Source organism: Globicephala melas, chromosome 17, assembly GCF_963455315.2.
Source record: "Globicephala melas chromosome 17, mGloMel1.2, whole genome shotgun sequence".
Lineage (NCBI taxonomy): Eukaryota > Metazoa > Chordata > Mammalia > Artiodactyla > Delphinidae > Globicephala > Globicephala melas.
Window position 1 is genome coordinate 45,545,328 of NC_083330.1, and position 20,883 is coordinate 45,566,210.

Below are 20,883 nucleotides of genomic sequence, written 5' to 3' on the forward strand. Positions count from 1 at the left end.
AGAAATTGTGATTTTACTTACTTGTAAATTTATCATGTTTAAAACAAATAACCAATACTGGCAAGAATGTTGAGAAATAGGTACCCTTATCCACTGTTGGTAAAACTGTAAACTGATACAAACTTTTTGAAAGGTCGGTACAGTGTCTCCAAAACCAAGAATCTGGAAATCTTATCAAAGGCAGGTTAAGACCATGGGCTCTAGAGTTGGAAGCCTGCCTTCAAATTCCTTCTCATTACCTGCTGTGTGACTCTGGGCAAGTTTCTCAACTTTCCTGAACCTGAGAATCCTCATTTATAAACACTGGAATAATATCATAAACCTCTTAAGGCTGCTGTGAAAATCAACTGAGAAAATATCTGCAAAGTATTTATTACAGAGAATATTAGTTTTCTATTGCTGCATAACAAATTACCACAAAGTGTGCTACTTAAAACAATATATATGTCTTATCTCAGTTTCTGTGGGTTGAGAGTCTAGGCATGGTTTAGCTGAGTCCTCTGCAAAACTTTAATCAAGGTGTCAGACAGTTTCCATCCAGCGGCTCAACTGGAGAAGGGTCTCTTGTTGGCTTTTGAATGGCAGTTATCCTCACCTCCTAAATACTTCCCTTAGCTCTGTGCCTCTTGGATCTCCTAATATAACCACTTACTCTTTCAAATCCAGCAAGGGAGAAAGTGTCTAGAATGAGTCTGCTAGCAAGGGTGAGTTTTATGGAATGTAACATAATCACATCCCATCACCTTTGTCGTATTCTATTGGTTAGAAGTAAGTCACAGGCCCTGGTCACATTCAAGACAAGGAAATGACACAAAGCCATCAATACCAGGACCAGGGATTATGGGTGCCATCTCAGGGTGCCACACAGAGCCTGGTAATAAATGTTAGCTATGTCTATATACGTGAAGAAGTTCAGCACAGAATTGTTTATGGCATTGAGAAATGTGAAAACAACTTAAATGGCCACCATTTAAGAAAAGCAAGCTCGAAGTGGCCGGAGCATACTGTGTGAAATGTCTATATACGTGAAGAAGTTCAGCACAGAATTGTTTATGGCATTGAGAAATGTGAAAACAACTTAAATGGCCACCATTTAAGAAAAGCAAGCTCAAAGTGGCCAGAGCATACTGTGTGAAATGTCTATATACGTGAAGAAGTTCAGCACAGAATTGTTTATGGCATTGAGAAATGTGAAAACAACTTAAATGGCCACCATTTAAGAAAAGCAAGCTCAAAGTGGCCGGAGCATACTGTGGGAAATGCATGAGGGTGGTGGAACTACCGAGCCAGAAGGAGCATGTCAAAACTCTCCCAGCTCCCCCACTAATGTTTTCAGACCACAAAACACATACTATTATCTGGAAGTTGGCCTGAGTATAACAGTAGCATACTCGTCATAGTGGTAACAGTAATAGTAAGAGTAGAAGCAGTAATAGTAATATAAAAACAGCTCTTTTCACACACAGGTTATACCTGTCTCCTTCTCTCCTTGTCACTGACATCAGATCTCTCTTTCCATCCCCGCATTTCCTGAGGACAATGTCAGGTGCCAGATTTCTGCTCTCCAGTTCCGTGCTATTATTATCCTCGATTCCATCAAGATCTAAGCAAACTACCCATCCAATATCCTGGCTTCACCAATCCTTTGATTCTCACAACCCACTTCAGCCATCCTTACTTATGGCCATGCTTTCAATTCTGACAGAATCTTATAAACTCTAGATTCCATCTTCCTCCCTAAGCATACTGTTTGATCCTTCCAGCTCCTTCAATTTTTCACTCCCATTTCATCAACCTTCTCCTCACTAAGGCCTCCAGGGCCTGGACCTCTACTTCATCTCCTACTGCATTAGATTCTTTCTATCTCTGTATCTTTCCCAATCCAACCAGATCCAGTGGCCCATCCCTTTGGATACTGTCTCAACTTCTGACTTTCTTATTATTTTTATTTTCATATTATTATTATAAAAGATGCATATGCGCACTGGTTATTCTCCACTCCTGCACCTGCACTTCCAATCCCCAACCCTCCCTGCTCTGCTCTTGTCCTGGGAGGCCGACCCCTGTGGATTGAATTTGCCAGGTTCCCTTTTCACCTGGCTTCTGGCTGGGTTCAGCCAATGGCAAGCACCAGCAAAAGACTGGTTGGGGGAGGAAAGGAAGATCACACTACCTCCCCATACCCACCCCAGCTCTGACACTGTGACTCTAGGAAGAAAAACATAAAACCCTGCCCAGATCCTTCACCTCTCCAGACTAAAGCCTTAAGTGACTAAGTGTGGGGCAGCAAACTCTGTTGCCCCCAAGGAACATGCGAAGATCCACTGTAGCTGGGGAAAGCATAAAAGAAAAAGAACGCTTCCCTGAGGGAAGGACAGGAAACAGTCCTGGGCCCAGGATACCATGTCGATACAATTAAAGGTCTCCTATCACTGGTGGAGAAGTAGGAAACTCCCTCCCACACAAGATCTGCCAGACATATAAGACAGGGTTTGTCTTCCTTGGGAAGGAGTAGGATGACTGAATCTCCAAGCTAAAATGCTGACACAGAAGACCTAAGACCAGAAATAGACCAGGATAACAGAGGAAAACTCCTGACTCCGCCCCCCACCAACTAGCAAGTATCAAGTAAGAAACAACCGTAGTCTACCACTTAGGGAAAAGAGCATGAAGAGAGACCCTTTGTGGCACAGGTGCACAAGGAAATCAGAAAGCTAAAAGTAGAGCAGGAACATTGAGGAAAACTCTCTGGCACCACAGCTCCCACCCTAGGAAGGTTAACATCAGAGGAATTTGAAGTTGATGGTACTGATACGTAGAACATAATAATAGCAACAAGAGCACTTAAATTCAGCTCATCTCCTAACTAAACTGACTCATCCTTCCCGACTCACCCCCCCAACACATACATACACTAATGGTCTAGCAGAAGAAATTGTGTGCCCATTTTCAGGCACGAATACTATATACCTCATGCTCTACTGATCTACATACAATGGGCAGCATTCAATAAAAAATTATGAGATATATAGATACACACAAAGGCAAGAAAAAAATCTACTGTCAAAAGACAAAGTAATCAATAGAACCAAACCAAGAGGTGACCCAGACAGGGAATTAAAATTACTGTGATTAATATTTTAAAGGCTCTAGTGGAAAAGCTAGATGGCATGCATGAACAAATGGAAAATTTTATCAGAGACATGGAAATGATAAGAATAATCAAATAAAAATACTTAGAAAGTAAATACACCCACACACAGTAACAGAAATGAAGAGTGCCTTTGATGATATCATCAATAGAATTGAGAGTCAAGGAAAGAAAAAGGTGAACTGAAAGGTAAATCAGTAGCAATTTACCCAAACTGAAACATACAGAAGAAAAAGAATGAAACAAGCAAACACAACAGAGCATCCAAGAGGTATGGGACTATATCAGTGATCATAGATAGATAGATAGATATAGATAGATATTTTAAAATCCAGGAGAAGAGGAAATGAATATAATAGAAGAACTATTTGAAAAAAGAATGGCTAAGAATTTTTCAAAAATAATGAAATATATCATACCATAGATCCAAAAATCTCAGAGAATTCCCAAGCAAGATAGACACGTCCCCAAAAGCACAACAGACACATCATATTGAAACATACTGAACCAAACAGAAAAAGAAAATCTTGAAGGTAGCCAGAGAAAAAGGACATATTTCATTCAGAGAAACAAAGGTAAGAATTACAGAGACTTCTTGTCAGAAACTATGCAAGCCAAATGGAGATATATCTTTAAAGTACTGGGAGGAAAACCCCTCAACCCAGAATTTTACAGCCAGCAAAATATCTTTCAAAATAAGAAGTAAAATAAAGACTTTTTTTCAGATAAAAAGTTCTGAACATGAAAGAAAGTTCTGTTCTGAACATGAAAGATTCAAAATTAAATAAGAAAAAATCTCTGCCCTCAAAAGATCATGGAGCCAATTCAGCAAAATATACTGATTAAAAGAATTTAAATATAATGTTGCAAGTGATAGGGAAGATAATGAGTTCCATTTGAATGGCATCTGGGTCTGCTGGGTATCTAGTGAGTAGATGGAAAGGTGGATCTGGAGTTCAGGAGAGAGGAAGAGTATCTGAGAGTCACCAACATATGACTAGTAAGTAGTTAATACCATGGAAACAAATGAAATCACTCTGCGAGGGTATGCAGTGATGGAAGAGAAAGAAGGTGGTCCAAAGGTGGAGAACACTGATACTAGAAAATACAAAGAGGGAGAGCTGTGCTGGGCCCCATTTTCATCTGCTTTCTTAAAATGTCCATGCGCCTGGATGGACCTGGAGGGTATTATGCTTAGTGAAATAAGTCAGACAGAGAAAGACAAATACTGTATGATATCACTTATATGTGGAATCTAAAAACTAAAACTAACGAATGAATATAACAAAACAGAATCAGACCCACAGACATAGAGAACAAACTACTGGTTACCAGTGGAGAGAGACAAGGGGGGAAGAGCAATGTAAGGGTAGAAAATTAAGAGGTACAATGAAATAGATAAGCCACAGGGATATATTTTACAGTACAATATATACATAAGTTACATATATTATACATATATTATATATTGTGTATGTTGGGAATATAGCCAATATTTTGTAATAACTATAAATGAAGTATAATCTATAAAAATATTGAATCACTATGCTGTATGCCTGAAACTAATATAATATTGTAAATCAACTGTACTTCAATAAAAAAATTTATATCCATGTGCCAAGAAACAGGGGGAGAGAGGCAGATGAAAGGGAGAGGAAAAAAACCCACTGATTGAGCTCTCAGTAATGCCAGGCATCGTTCTCAGTGCTTTACATGTATTATGTTATTTAATCCTCACAGCAGCCTTGTTTTTATTCCATTTAACAAATGAGGCACAGAGGTTAAATAATAACCCCAGTGTCACACAGTATAAGCGGTAAAGCTAAGATCCCAAGCCAGATGTTTGGCCCAAATTCCTTCTTCTTTCCACTATGCTGTATTACTTCCAAAGAAGGGAGGAAAAAATAACAACTGTATCCATAAACACTCATCCCTCAATCACAATGGAAGTCTAAAACCTAAAGGAGCAATAAATGTCCCAACTTTTTCAAAAGAGACTGGCAAGCGTTCCAGATGGAGGGTTCGTGGCATTGACTTTTCATGCGATACAGGCACTCACGTGCACTGTGGGTGTCCAAGCCGGGCCCAGCTCCACATCTGGTTTCCTTCTAAATGGCTACGCTGGCCCTAAGGTCATGTTTCCTCATTCAACAGCATCTTGGTGCATATCTATAGAATTTCCCTTACAGAGTAGTACAAGTAACCTAGGAAGATGGGATTATTCATAAAGCTTTAAAAAATAATATGTCATTTCTTTAGCCATAAACATAATTTCTATCAGTTATAGAGAGCAGAATTTGGCTCTAAACACTGGTTCTGAACAGACAGAGGAGAAAGTTTATAAAAGGAAACAGTAGGGCCTTCCCTGGTGGCGCAGTAGTTGAGAGTCTGCCTGCCGATGCAGGGGACACGGGTTTGTGCCCCGGTCTGGGAAGATCCCACATGCCGCAGAGTGGCTGGGCCCATAAGCCATGGCCGCTGAGCCTGCGCGTCCGGAGCCTGTGCTCTCAACAGTGAGAGCCCCGCGTACAGCAAAAAAATGAAAATAAAAATTAATTAAAGGAAACAGTAAAATATAATAAATTTAGTTTGGTGGGAAGAGGGACAGTCTTCTTAACAATGCTCTGTCTCAAAGATATTTTTTCCTGCCGAAGATGATAGGATCAGTGTGCTGAATGTGTAGAACTAAAGAATAAACAGAGCTTTGTCTTTTTAAATTTTATATTAACCACTACACAAGGGGAGACAGAGAACTGGTGTTTCACATACCAGAACTTAGAACATGGTTTTGAGAGTGTTAGGGAACTTAGCTTTTGGCAGGAACAGACTTTAAAACTCTTGGGAAGGTTTAAGTTCAGTTATATCCAAACTGACTAACAAGTACAGTTAACCATTATTACCTCCTATACCAGTCATGTTTTGTGACTTCTTATAATTACCTAAAACATACTTCATGGTTCCTGAAGGGCACAAACACATGGTAAGTTTACATATCAGATGAGTAAGTTTGACATCAAGAGACTGCTTACCATTCTACACCGAATGACAAAGAACTGCCACCTAGAATAGTAAAACCAAGTTAATCAAGACCTTGTCTCCATCTGAGTAATGAGTAAATATTTAGCTCTTGAAGGTAAAAAATATATTGGATCCTTTGGTTCTTCTTATCAGCAAACAGAAAAGAAAGCAATTTACAAGTGGTGCTGAAATAAATGGTTCGAGTGTTTCCTTCAGAGTTTTCCTATTTAAACTGATTTCCTTCTTAAAGGGAGACTCATATTCCTGTTTTCTATTTTTCTTTCTCAAAGACAGAACTTGTATTACTCTGTTTCCAGAGAAGATAAACATACCGACAGACAAATGGGGAAAGGCAATTATTTTTTTTTTTTTTTTTTTTAAACATCTTTATTGGAGCATAATTGCTTTACAATGGTATGTTAGTTTCAGCTTCACAACAAAATGAATCAGTTATATATATACATATGTTCCCATATCTCTTCCCGCTTGCGTCACCCTCCCTCCCACCCTCCCTATCCCACCCCTCCAGGCGGTCACACAGCACCGAGCTGATCTCCCTGTGCTATGCGGCTGCTTCCCACTAGCTATCTACCTTACGTTTGGTAGTGTATACATGTCCATGCCTCTTTATTGCTTTGTCACCGTTTACCCTTCCCCCTCCCCATAGCCTCAAGTCCATTCTCTAGTAAGTCTGTGTCTTTATTCCTGTTTCACCCCTAGGTTTTTCATGACATTTTTTTTTTCTTAAATTCCATATATATGTGTTAGCATACGGTATTTGTCTCTCTCTTTCTGACTTACTTCACTCTGTATGACAGACTCTAGGTCTATCCACCTCATTACAAATAGCTCAATTTCGTCTCTTTTTATGGCTGAGTAATACTCCATTGTATATATGTGCCACATCTTCTTTATCCATTCATCCGATGATGGACACTTAGGTTGTTTCCATCTCTGGGCTATTGTAAATAGAGCTGCAATGAACATTTTGGTACATGACTCTTTTTGAATTATGGTTTTCTCAGGGTATATGCCCAGTAGTGGGATTGCTGGGTCATATGGTAGTTCTATTTGTAGCTTTTTAAGGAACCTCCGTACTGTTCTCCACAGTGGCTGTATCAATTTACATTCCCACCAACAGTGTAAGAGGGTTCCCTTTTCTCCACACCCTCTCCAGCATTTATTGTTTCTAGATTTTTTGATGATGGCCATTCTGACTGGTGTGAGATGATATCTCATTGTAGTTTTGATTTGCATTTCTCTAATGATTAGTGATGTTGAGCATTCTTTCATGTGTTTGTTGGCACTCTGTATATCTTCTTTGGAGAAATGTCTATTTAGGTCTTCTGCCCATTTTTGGATTGGGTTGTTTGTTCTTTTGTTATTAAGCTGCATGAGCTGCTTATAAATTTTGGAGATTAATCCTTTGTCAGTTGCTTCATTTGCAAATATTTTCTCCCATTCTGAGGGTTGTCTTTTGGTCTTGTTTATGGTTTCCTTTGCTGTGCAAAAGCTTTTAAGTTTCATTAGGTCCCATTTGTTTATTTTTGTTTTCATTTCCATTTCCCTAGGAGGTGGGTCAAAAAGGATCTTGCTGTGATTTATGTCATAGAGTGTTCTGCCTATGTTTTCCTCTAAGAGTTTGATAGTTTCTGGCCTTACATTTAGGTCTTTAATCCATTTTGAGCTTATTTTTGTGTATGGTGTTAGGGAGTGATCTAATCTCATACTTTTACATGTAGCTGTCCAGTTTTCCCAGCACCACTTATTGAAGAGGCTGTCCTTTCTCCACTGTATATTTCTGCCTCCTTTGTCAAAGATAAGGTGACCATATGTGCGTGGGTTTATCTCTGGGCTTTCTATCCTGTTCCATTGATCTATATTTCTGTTTTTGTGCCAGTACCATACTGTCTTGATTACTGTAGCTTTGTAGTATAGTCTGAAGTCAGGACGCCTGATTCCTCCAGCTCCATTTTTCGTTCTCAAAATTGCTTTGGCTATTCGGGGTCTTTTGTGTTTCCATACAAATTGTGAGATTTTTTGTTCTAGTTCTGTGAAAAATGCCAGTGGTAGTTTGATAGGGAGGGGAAAGGCAATTAGAATAAACTGTAGGTATATGACCAGAAGGGTAGGAAAAAGAATACAGATTCCTGATCAGTAGGTCTGAGTGTGACCTGAGATTCTGCATGACCAACAAGCTCCCAGGGGACGTCTACAGTGGTGGCCTGGGGCCCACCCTCAGAGTAGCAAGGGTACAGGCCGTGTGAAGCCAGAGCTGGCTGAGAGGCTAGGCTGAACGGAGCGGGACAGCAGAGTCCACTGCAGTCAGGGAGGTAAGCGGGACCAAAAAGAGCTAGAAAACCAGCACAGACATTAAGCTCATAGCTACGTGACCAAGGCAGGCTTGCCTAGAGCAGAAGATCCCTGCAAGGGAACCCTAAGACACTGATCCCTCAGTCTTCAAGTGGCTGGAGCCCTGAGCTAGTCACCCGCAGCCTCCGCTGGGCTCCATATCTACAGTGGGAAACAAAAATATCATTTTCTTGGTGTTCTATGATTAGTAAAAGGTTGGGATATACTTCTTTAGAGATCTGAAGGCTGAAGATTTGGCTTTCGTGAGCAGGTGCCTAAGAAAAAGCCTTCAGAGGCCATGCAGAGGGCAAAATATGGAAGAAAATGTGAGCAAAAGCAAGCCCAGAATGGAAAAGCCTGAGGCCAAGAAAAGACAAGGCCAGAGTAGCTGCATAAGACTGTGCCGCAGAGGCTTCCCTGGTGGCGCAGTGGTTGAGAATCTGCCTGCCAATGCAGGGGACACGGGTTCGAGCCCTGGTCTGGGAAGATTCCACATGCCGCGGAGCGACTGGGCCTGTGAGCCATGGCTACCAAGCCTGTGCGTCTGGAGCCTGTGCTCCGCAACAAGAGAGGCCGCGACAGTGAGAGGCCTGTGCACCGCGATGAAGAGTGGCCCCCGCTCACTGCCATTAGAGAAAGCCCTCGCACAGAAATGAAGACCCAACACAGCCAAAAAAATAAATAAGTTAATTAAAAAAAAAAAAAGAATGTGCTGCAGCATGGTGGCCTTGAGAGATAAAGATCAGTGTGAAATTCTAGCAGTAAACACAGGCCAGGACCAGAAGGGCAGGATTTGGAAAAAGTGGGCTAGAATCAGATTTGAGATTAGGCACTCATGGCTAGAAGAGTTTGCCAAAATCTTGAGAAGGAATTGATATTTAAGCAAAAACATCTGTAACGTATATTATATTTCTTATTCACATACATGTGAATGCTCTTTTTTTTTTTTTAAGCAGACTGTGTATCACTCATCCATAGCTATGTTTTTGTCCTCAGCTAATTCCTTTTGTTGTTTTCAAAGACTGGAGCATTAAAAAATGTCTTCAGATATCACAAACCAGTCCTAGGTAGTGAACCTTGGGCAAATCCAGCCAAGCACCTGGTGTTAGTCTTGATGTCTTACGTAAGGGCTCCCTTTAATTAGGTTAGCCACGTACCCAGTGTTTACGAGGGATCTCAGTATCTGGTTGCCAGCAGCAAAAGAACTAAGTGCCAGCAGTTACATTCTCCTTGCAGACCTTTCCTCAAAGTCCTCTACCAAATAGGATATTTATCAACCCACCAGTTCCCACAATGAAGATGATGGTCTTGAGCCATGATCTATATTTGTTATGTTTAGTGTGACAATTCCATTCCCTAGAGAACCTCATCTTCACTCTCCCAGCAACATCAATTGGGCTCTTTCCAGGGGTCCAAGTTTATCTCCCTTCACCTGGAATCCATTGCTTGTAATTCTTCAACTTAAAAAAAGTCCCAGTACATGAGTTAAACCTGTTTGCTATTTTTCTGATATAGACAATTGTTCAAACCTGTAGGGTAAATTCATTCAATTCAACTCACTAAATATTTCTGTCTCTCCTTTCTTCCTCCTTCGTACGTTAAATAAGCACAAATTGAGTTGCAATCAAAACGCAACTTTATTTTTGTCACCCAATGACATTTTAAAATTAATTTCATGAGCATACTATTTCCCTGCCCCGGATGAAAACTTTTTTATTCCTTCTTGAGTTATACACTCTCCTAGTGTCCATAAGTTGCAAATACAAATCAACTGAATGATTTGAATGTCCAGTCCAAGATATTAATTAAAACTTTTAACTTGATTCAGCATAAAATACACCAAATATACCTCCTCCCCCCGACATCCCCCGGTTCAAATCTATTTTCTTACGGTGGCAAAAAGCGATGTGGTTGGTTTTGTCTCAGGATCACCATTTACGATTGTGCAAACTGGGTGCTGAACAACGTTGGGGGGAGGGCCGCCACTCACATTCATAGCCTTTTCCCTAATTTTCACGAAGAAGCTGTTGGGCAGGGCACTTCCGGCTTCTTCTCTACCTCTCCTCCGGTACAGGGCGGAGGTGTGGTAGCGAACAGGAAATCGCTTCCTGAAACTGGCTCTTCCCTCAGCTAGACTGGCAACTGTTTAACACTGGTTCTTTCCTTTGGGGGGTCTTCTGAAGACTTGGGGAGGGGGCCCCCATGGACGACTACAATTGTAATCCCACAGGGTAAGGGATGCAGATTTCCTCTATCCGGCAGCTTTCAGGCCCCCTCGGCTTCTGCTTTCCTGGGGGTCTGCTATCCTCACTGTTGGAGTGCCCTTCCTTTTGGCAAGAGCCATCTTGGGTAGGATTCAGGCAGATCCAAGCCAGCTCTTTCTCCCTGGCTCATGGGAATTCCTGCAAGTTCACCCCAGCACAACCACTTCAGTTCTGGGCCACAGCACTTGCGTTCTCTCGCTTGTGAACACAGATACCTCCCCTATGTTTCTCTAGGGCAGGGAGAACAGGTCAAGCTCGCCAGTGGGTGCAATGGAAGCCCCTCGCTAGATTTGAAATGGAAGTACCTTCACCTCTCCCCGCAAAAGAGGGGGGCTCACGACAAAACAGCATTTCTCTCCAAAGAAATCCATCCATGGTACCTCCTCATTCCACTCCAACCCCTATTTATATCCTTAATCTAAAAGGCCCAAGCATCATGCAACAGTTCTGCACAATTTCCTATCTTAATGCTGCCTATGGGGAAGTTGATCTTACATTCATTTTGGCATCTGATGGCCAGATCTGTGACCTTTGAAATTAAGCCCCAGTTACATCCATTTTAGAGTCACTCCACTCTTCCCTTCCCTTCCTAACAAAAGCATTGAGACCAAACTTTCAGAGAAAACCATGATCCATCTTCTAGATTCAATAGTAAAGACAGTAGCAGAATTCACTGGGTAGTGAACTTTGTCCAGATCCCTACAGGACCTGGTGGTCAGCCAAGCTGAAGGTCAGTGTGGGATTCTCTCAGACAACAGCCCTATGAGAGGCAGGCTGCCTTCGGGTCCAGTCTGTGATGATTCTATCAAGTTAGTAATTGTCCCAGGGCTAAAGAACTAAGTGTTAATACATCAAGTTGGAAAAAAAAAAAACACACAAAAAAAAATCAAAAGCCCTATGAGTGAGAGATGCGTACGCCAAGACACTTAGCTATGCAATGAAAACCAATTCTTAGAATTACATTTTTACTTACCATTTTTAAATGTCCTGCTCAGACTCTCCCTGCTAGCCACAGAACTATCTCTAAAAAGTACCTCTTCTCTGGTGGGCCGAACTTCAGCATCAAAGGGCTCCAAAGATGCCATCTGTGCTCAGAACACTGTGATCAACCTTCTTGGGTGGAACTGAGTTTGCAGAGCAAAATTACCAGCTGTTCTCAATTGCAAGGGGGCTCTATAGGAAGGAGGGAGATCTCTGTGGCTACTGGAGTCCTGGCTACACCACTAGACAATGCACTGGGAAATCTAAAGTCAAAGACTTTGTGTTCCTGCCCTGAAAGGCTCTAATAAACTTAGTGTCCAGCATGTATTTAAATATCAGGATGTCCTAGTTTAGTTCCAACTGGAATCTGGATCCTTGAAGAACTCATGGGTTAGGGTGCTTATCTGCACGGGTTGGTAGACCTAAGGGGCATTTGTGTGTGTGGTTGGTGTGTGTGTGTGTGTGTGTGAGAGACAGAGAGAGAAAGAGAGAGAGAGAGAGAGAGAGAGAGAATATGTACCCAATCCCCAGGACTATTTTTAAACCCCTCTGAAGAAAAATTTGAGGCAGATGCTGGAGGAACTGTTTTCATGAGGGAATTTGAAAGACATTATGCATACAGAGCACTGCTTTGGGACCTTGGTGATGAGTAAGGTGCAAAGTTGAAGATGGAACTATTCTCCCCACCTCTGCAGTAAGTCCAGAGCCAGGAGATGACACCGTGACACAGACACTGGTGTTTTCACACTGGGCACCACTGGAGTCTCTTGTTGAGTGGAGGACAGTGTCAGGGGGAGCCAGGGACAGAGAGGAAATGGCAACAGACCCCTGTGGTGGCTGTGCCTGGATCACGAGCCACGAGAGGCAACCTTTGCCAGCCTCTCAAAATACCTGGGGCTGCGGATTTCACAGGAACAGGTGAGGGCAAGAGCAGGAAATGTGGAAGATTGACTTTAGTGGGGCTTCATTTGTGCCCACAAACTGACTCGGCCATGATTTCCTGACAGCCAAGAAGAAGCATTTACAAAATGGGGGCATTTACAATAACAGCTGAGCCTCGTTACAACATGACTCACATTACATGGATTATTCCAGGGCAAATCCTGACTGGAATTAATCTAACACCTACTCAAATCTTGGGGGGTACATAACGAATTACTTCCAGATTCTCTCCAAGCATGAGAATTCTGGGACCACCCCCAGAAAGTGTAAATGAGCAGATATAAGGTGGGGCCCAAGAATCTTCTAGCAGGTCCCTCAGGCACTTCCCAAGCCAGTGAACTAAGGCCCAAGCTTTGACAAACACTGGCTTACAGTAATACACCACCAGGCTTGCACATATAGCCAAAAGTTGGGGATATTTTAACTTCCACGCTGAAAATAAATCTGCATACCATGACTGCCAAGGCTCACTGTCCAGGTCCCTCGCCTCACACAAGTTACCTCTGGTAGCAGGAATAACCTCTGAAGAAAATCTTACTGCTGCTAGTCTCAAAGGTAACAGAAGTTCCACCTCCTCACCTTCTCATCTGAGGGCCTCCGTAACTCTCCATATAGTTGCACTTTGATGAGAATGAGATCAGTAGTGAAAGGATCCTTGAACAAATGAAGTAGGCAGATAAGCCAGGTGCCATTGCTCTGAGGGTTGGATGAAGAAAATGTGGGTTTCCCAATGACAGGGAAGACACAAAGGAACCATCTCCAGTGATGGGAACTCCAGTGCAATCATTTCCATGCGCTTGTAAGAGAGAACTAAATGTTCAAGATGCTGAGCCTCCAAGATTTCAGAGACACAGAACCAAAATCTGGAGTGATAGGTAGGAGGAAGCTATCTAGAGTACAGTGTTACCAAACTGAGGTGGCTGGTAGCTTCCTCAGCCTAGGAAAGAGCCATAGTGCATGAAGGGCCAGGAAGAGGGAGAGGGGTTGAAGAGCGAGCCAGGCAGAGGCCCTGGAGCTCTAGGCGGCCGGGGCAGGGCCCAGGCAACAGCCCAAACAGGCAGCCTTTGCCAAGATGCCAAGCTAAGCCGGGGTTGGCATTCTAGGTGGAACATGTCTGACTGTATTGCCACTGACTTATTTCCTACCGTTATTTAGCTAATATTCCAACATTCTCTGACAGACGTAAATTACTGCTTTAACTCTATTCCATAGTCCGGTGGTTCTCAAACTTGGGTGTGCATTAGAACACCTGGCAGGCTTATTAAACCACAGATCTATGGACCCCAACCCAGGTTTTCTGACTCAGTAAGCCCGGGCAGGGCCAGAGAATTTGTGTTCTCACAAGTTTCCAGGTAATGCTGATGTTGCTTATCCAGCTACCACACTTTAAGAACCACTGATAGAGCCCATCCTTCCCTCAAACAGGTGAAAAGAGGAGGATGGGAGGAAACTGGAGAAAGAAAGAGGAGAAAGGGGCCTGGGAAGACACAATATGTGACAATGTGGGCAGGGCAGTTTACTCCGTGGATACTGTGATTTCAGTGGCCATGGAAGAGTTAAGAATAAAAAAAAAAAAAAAAAAGGTTGGGGCTTCCCTGGTGACGCAGTGGTTGAGAGTCCGCCTGCCGATGCAGGGGACACGGGTTCGTGCCCCGGTCCGGGAAGATTCCACATGCCGCAGAGCGGCTGGGCCCGTGAGCCATGGCCGCTGGGCCTGTGCGTCTGGAGCCTGTGCTCCACAACGGGAGAGGCCGCAACAGTGAGAGGCCCGCGTATCGAAAAAGAAAAAAAAACAGTTTGTACCAGCTGATTGATGCAATAAATTTCACATGCAGAATTTACTGCACTGATTTGAGAGTAAATGCTTCTGAGAGAAAATACTCATAGGTCATCAGCCTTTTACACTTTATTCTGAACAAGTTTAAAAATTCATATCTAGGGCTTCCCTGGTGGCGCAGTGGCTGAGAGTCCGCCTGCCGATGCAGGGGACGTGGGTTCGTGCCCCGGTCCGGGAAGATCCCACATGCTGCGGAGCGGTTGGGCCCGTGAGCCATGGCCGCTGGGCCTGTGTGTCTGGAGCCTGTGCTCCGCAACGGGAGAGGCCACAACAGTAAGAGGCCCGCGTACTGCAAAAAAAAAAAAAAAAAATTCATATCTATATGTAAAATTGTCAACTGCAAAAGAGATAGTTTCACTTCTTCCTTTCCAATTTGGATGCATTTTATTTCTTTTTCTTGCCTAATTACTCTGGCCAGAACTTCCAGTACTATGATGAATAGCAGTGGTGTGAGTGGGCATCCTTATCTTGTTCCTGAGTTGGGGGGGAAGTTTTCTACTGAGTATGAGGTTAGCTGTGGGAAAATTCATAGTTGAGAAAGTTTGGAGAGTAAGGGGAGGTGAAAGGGCACCAAGGGTGGGGATTGCCTGAAATTTATTCATTTTACCCTTGGTGGGCTGAAAGTTTTAAAAGCCAAGTTATCAAGGAAGATTTAAAATTAAAACTGATTGCCTAGGTCTAGTTCCAGTTGCTATTGCTCTAACTTGCAATAGCTGTGGAATCTTGGGCAAGGTTCTTGACTTTTCTGACCTTAGTCTCCTTCTCTATAAAATAAACCTGCAAGTGGTTCTCCTGAGAGTAACACAGCTTTAAGAAAGGCCTGGCCTGACCACAGGAGAGTCAGCTACCACTTTAAACTATTTAACAATTAAAACTCCCCAAGACCAGCTCAGGCACAAACTGAGACCTTACTCCTGTCTCCACTCACTCAGCACTCTTCCCTTTGTACACTCAGCTCAGATCCGGGTTCCTTATTTTACTGAAGTGAACTGCTCACCTCATACTCTTTTAAACCTCAAATCAAAAGGCATCCCCATTTTACAGATAGAAAAACTGAGGTTCAGAGGGGTTTAAGCCACTCACCCAAGGTTACATGGCCAATAAATGGTAGAACTGAGATCTTTCTCATCTGTCTGACCATTGTATTTCATCTTTCCACCTTACTGCTCTCTGTGACTCCCAACCCAGTACTGTTTTCACTGTGCCACATACTGGTGCCAAATGCACCTGCAGTATCTCCACCTGAGCCTCTGCCACACCCCCTTCCACTCTCTCCTCAGGTATTGAGCCCGAAGCCAGGAAGGGGGCATTCCTTATCTGCCTGCCCCTTCCCACCCAGCATGAACACGCACTTCCACAGTCTCCCACTAGGCTGCCTGTGAAAGGTATGGGCTACAGGATAGAATAAGCCCTGTAATTTATTCCTGTCACAGGAAACTTGAATATTAGTTAAATCACAACAGAAAACCAGCCATTCAGGGGTAACACAATCAAACATTTCTCTCAGCCCAAACATACCTGTGGAAGGGAAAACGAATCCAGCTGTCTTTGAATCTGAAAGAATCCCTGAGCTCTTTGTATTCCAGGCACGAGCGCCTTGTGTACTATTTTCAGAACAAAGCTTCCGGTTTGAACATTAAGCATTTCTAACATGGTCTCAGTTAAAAGGCAGTAGCACAGAGATCCCATCCACTGTGGCCCCTCCTCAGGAAGGAGGGGTGCTGGGGTTCAGTCCTGAAATGAAAAGCAGGCAGGGCAGCCCCGTAGCAGAACCCAAGAGTGCCTTGGACACCCTCTCTTGCCTTGCTGCCATGGGGAATGGGGAGCTAGGTGGACGGCAGGGTGAAGCCACAAGGAAGGCAGCTGACTGCTCAGGGTTACCTTGTGTCCTCTGCCAAAAGGTGGAAAAGCCAAGCTGAACCAGGGCTAGGTGGGAATGGACATTTGTGAAGGATGCCAGAATTGCTGAAAAATGGACCTGGGTGTCTTAACATTTTTAAATGTTTTGTAAAGAATGTAATCAGAGTGGGAGTACTGAAACTACGCTATGGGTGAGGGATGCAGGATAAGAGAAGGATAATGATCTCATTTTGAATTGTTTAAAAAAGGGGAGCATGTTTCAATTAAGATGCATTTGTTATAAGTAATAGAAGCCATGAGTAAGAATAGCCCAGGTAATCTTGGTACTTATTGTCTCATGGAACGGAAAACAGGAGGTAGGAGTTTCCAAGGCTGGTCTAGCCATATAACAGTATCTTCAAAACCCAGGCATCTTTTGCCTTTTACCTCTTCCCATCATCAATATCTTGCCCTTTTTGTTTCTCCTCATGCTTGTTGCCTCATGGTCACAAGATGGCTGCCGCTGATCCAAGGATTACATCCTCACACAACTCTTTGAAGGCAGGGCACAAAGGAGCATTTTTGGGAGAGATTTTCTTTTCATAAGACTCACTCTCAGCAGAGAGGAAAACTTATTTCTCCGTAAGACCCCAGCAGGTTTCCTTCACGTTTTATTAGCCAAACTGGGCTGCTTAGCCACACCTAGCTACAAGGGAATCTGGGAAAGCAAGTGCGTGGCTTTCCCAACTTCTGTCATTGGAAATAGGCAAGGGTTGGGGATGGCTTTGGAGGTCACTGCTAAGCATATCTGCCATAGGAATAGAAATGTGGCCAAAACAAAAATAAAAACAAAAATTCCTCTTCTGAGGCCAAAGGTTTTAGAATATATCTAGTTTTAGTAAAAAGAAAGTTTTATATATAAACATCTCTATTATTTTAAACTTTTTTTTTTTTTTTTTTTGCGGTACACGGGCCTCTCACTGTTGTGGCCTCTCCCATTGCGGAGCACAGGCTCCGGACGCGCAGGCTCAGCGGCCATGGCTCACGGGCCCAGCTGCTCCGCGGCATGTGGGATCTTCCCGGACCGCGGCACGAACCCGTGTCCCCTGCATCGGCAGGCGGACTCTCAACCACTGCGCCACCAGGGAAGCCCTCTATTATTTTAAAGAAAAAAAAAAAGACAGACCTGTCTTTGTATGCATATTTTACTTCCATACATAGTTTTTTTAAAAAACAGGACAGCTTCAGAATTCTGCAATCCTTTGACCCAATTTGTCCCAGGGGAAAATCATGGAAACGTATAAAGTTGTATATGGACATGTCTATGCGTGTGTGTGTGTGTGTGTGTGTGTGTGTGTGTGTGTGTGTGTATTTACAACAGCAAGAAGGTGGAACAACCAGGCACCCCCTTGCTCTGCCAGGCACCAAAGTCGATTACAAGATGGCTTGCAAAGGGGAATGGACCTCTCCTCTTTGTATTATCCTTGGTGTGGTTTGTATCCCAACATGGGCAAGGTTCTGTAAAACCACTCTTTCAAACTCTAGCTTCACCCTTGTCCTACCTGAGAGGGTTTGCACAACGGCCTCCATGCTACATTCAGAATCTCTGCCCCATCCAAGCACTTGGGTCAAACCCATCAGATCTGTCTCCTCCTTGCCCCAGAGTTGATCCTCTCCCAGGAGACCCCATGCAAAGAAACTTCAGTTGAGCCACCACACCAGTTCTCTCAAAATACCAGCCATGCCTGAATCCCAGTGGTGGTGCCTAGGCTCAAACTGAGGTCCCTACTGCAAATGAAAGCCAGTCTGAATCCCACCTTGTGCAATGAGTGGCTTTCAAGGCAGAGGAGCCACAAACCTGGACCCTCAAGCTCTCAATCCATTGTAGGAACAGCAGGATAATATCTACTGGGATTGAAGTTTCTTCTTAGAGCCACGATATATTGTGGCACTACAGCTACTTGACTTTGCTACCCATAGAACCAAATGGGAATTATTCATCATGAAGGCTTGTGATTTGTGCATTAGCCTTAAAAGGGAATGTTCGTAAAAACAGCAGAAAGCGATGTTACACCTTATAGATAATTACAGTGAACTGAATTTCACTTGCTCCTAATGTTGTAGGCAGAGTAAAGCTGTCTTATTTGCTAAGGAAACACACAAGTATATTTCCCAGCCAACTAAAATGCTAGATACTAAGACCAGTTAGAAATTTATACTAAAAAATTGAAAAATCAGTCTGTAAGATGGAAATGAAACCTATACTATGATGAAATTGTTAGAGGTGACAAAGCCAGAGGCCCATAGCTCAGCCTTACAGGAACTATTGATTTTAAGGTCTCTCTAAACTAATGGGAGTGTTCCAGGCATAGAGGTAGAATTTTAGTGCTAGACAGAAGCTATAAGACAATAGCGTCAATTATTGAGTGCTTACTACGTGCTCAGCGCGCTTTTAAGTGTTCTGCATATTTATACAACAACACAAGAAGTCCACACTGTTTTTCTTCCCACTTTTACAGATAATGACTTGCCAAAATCCAGCCAGTAACTGGTAGTGCCAAGATTTGAATCAAGTAGTTTGGCTCTAAAGCCTGTGCTCTCCCACATCTCACAATAGCAGTGTCCCACATTTTGAGGTACTTTCTGTGGGTTACAAGTGAGTTAACTGGGTCAAGACAGATTGAGGCTAGAGGGAGGATTCCACAATGGTACCTGCCAGTGGTGGGCTCCCAGGGGTAGCTGCCTCCAGTGTCTGTGTCCCCAGGGTGAGCTGCACTTGCCTCCTGCCTCTCCCCAAGACTCTCCAAGACCAGCAGATATATACCCAGGAGTGGAATTTCCAAATGCAAATTCTTGAGCTCATCCACACCAGCAAATCAAACACTGTGAGGCCCAGCACTCTGTGTTTTAACAAGCCTGTAGCTGTGCAGCAGGTGTAAAGTGTTGCCAGTGGGGCCCTGCTCTTCACAGGGAATAATAATACAGGATTGGACACAGATTCACTCCCAAGTAATAGACCTAAAGCCTCAAAAATAAAGGAATTGTTAAGGAAAAAAGAAGATTTAGGCTTCATAGGATGAAGCATCTTTTAATGGCCCCTAACTCCCAGGAAACCTGCTTCCCATTTCCGAATTGTGAAAATACCCCCGTCCTGCCCCGACCACATAGATCACCCTCCTCAGACCAAGGCAGAGGAGAGCTGCAGGTATCCAGGGCCAAAGGAACTCACGTGACCTATTCAGGTACAATAGACAAGAGCTAGTATGTTCCCTCCATCCCCAGATCCTCCCAGAATGGACTAGAGGGTAAGCGCCACCTTTCTGCCATTTCTGACCCTCCCTCCCCTCTCCACCATCCCCTCTCCTCTCTACCACACCCTCCCTCCAACTCATGGAGAAGCCAAAGGGACTCTGCGACTAGTCCGAGGCTCTGATGCCTCACAAGGGTGTGTGGTTTGTCAGTTGTTTCATAACTGCTTGGCACCGTTTATGGAAAGAGGATCTTCCTCCTTCAGTTGGTGCTAAAATGCAGGGCTTCCTTTGTGGCACTGTCATCTAGACTTTCATCTCTATACAGTCAGCCAGGGGGTACGTTCCCTGTGGGCTTTTGCTGGGAGTTTGCCCTTCTAAAGGGCCAGTGCTGAGCGTGAATTCCTTCTATGTTTCCAGAGGCCTCACTCTGACCAAGCAGCCCAAGCTGGACTGGAAACAGTCATCTTTCTTCAAAATCTAACTCCTTAGCTCCACAGCAAAGGAGCAGCCTCTGGGCTTAGAAACCAGTGGCTCAAGGGCTCCACCATGAGGAAGTCAGGAAATGCGACCTCAGGCAAAACATTTCCAGGATCTTCCGGAGCAGGTACCACCCGCAGGAAGCCAAAGGCTTCCAGTAGTAGTAGGAATAGAAATTTGGGTATACTCAGTGAAAAAATGATGGGATTTAAAGCCATGACAGCTGGGTTGGAGTCCTGCCTCTAACTTTTACTCGTTGCATGGGCTTGGGCAAGTAACTTAACTTGTCTAAGCCTCAGATCCCTTATAAACTATTATTATGACACAGTAGTTCCTCATAAACTTAGGGAACCAATGAAATGATTGGAATAATATGATTGCAAAAATCACCTTATAAATGCTAAGGTATGTACAAAATATTATTTTGTTGAGAATTAAATGTTCAAGATACAGTGAAGCACACATTTTTCCTCTTAGAGCTTGGACACTATTGTTACTGGTGAGACAATATCAAGAACATTCTCTTTGACCATTACTCACACAAACTGGCGATGCTCTCTTTCCCTATGATGTGTAAACACGCCAACTTGGAGAAACGAACAGAGCGCAGATGTGGTTGTGAGAGGTGGCGTACGGTTGCAGAAAGCCCAGATGCACAAGTCACCTGAAAAGGCCACGTAAAACAAGGACAGCTGTTTTTTATTGCAGGATGAGTGTGCAGACCACGGACACTACATTCTTCTGTAAAAACCCTGCTCTTCTGAGACTCAC

At 43.5% G+C, this 20,883-nt stretch overlaps 1 protein-coding gene across 2 annotated transcripts in view; it reads right to left on the reverse strand.

Annotated features, from left to right (window-relative positions):
* The window catches only part of RRM2B (ribonucleotide reductase regulatory TP53 inducible subunit M2B), a 62,537-nt gene that overhangs the window by 2,268 nt on the left and 39,386 nt on the right, over positions 1-20,883 (reverse strand). Inside the window, exon 10 of one of the 2 annotated variants that reach the window (XR_009559572.1) lies at positions 20,653-20,776. The gene's annotated coding sequence lies outside the window, so the exon portion shown is untranslated. Of the gene's footprint in view, positions 1-19,760; positions 20,777-20,883 lie in introns of those variants that run through there. The other variant, XM_060287419.1, reaches the window with a different exon arrangement.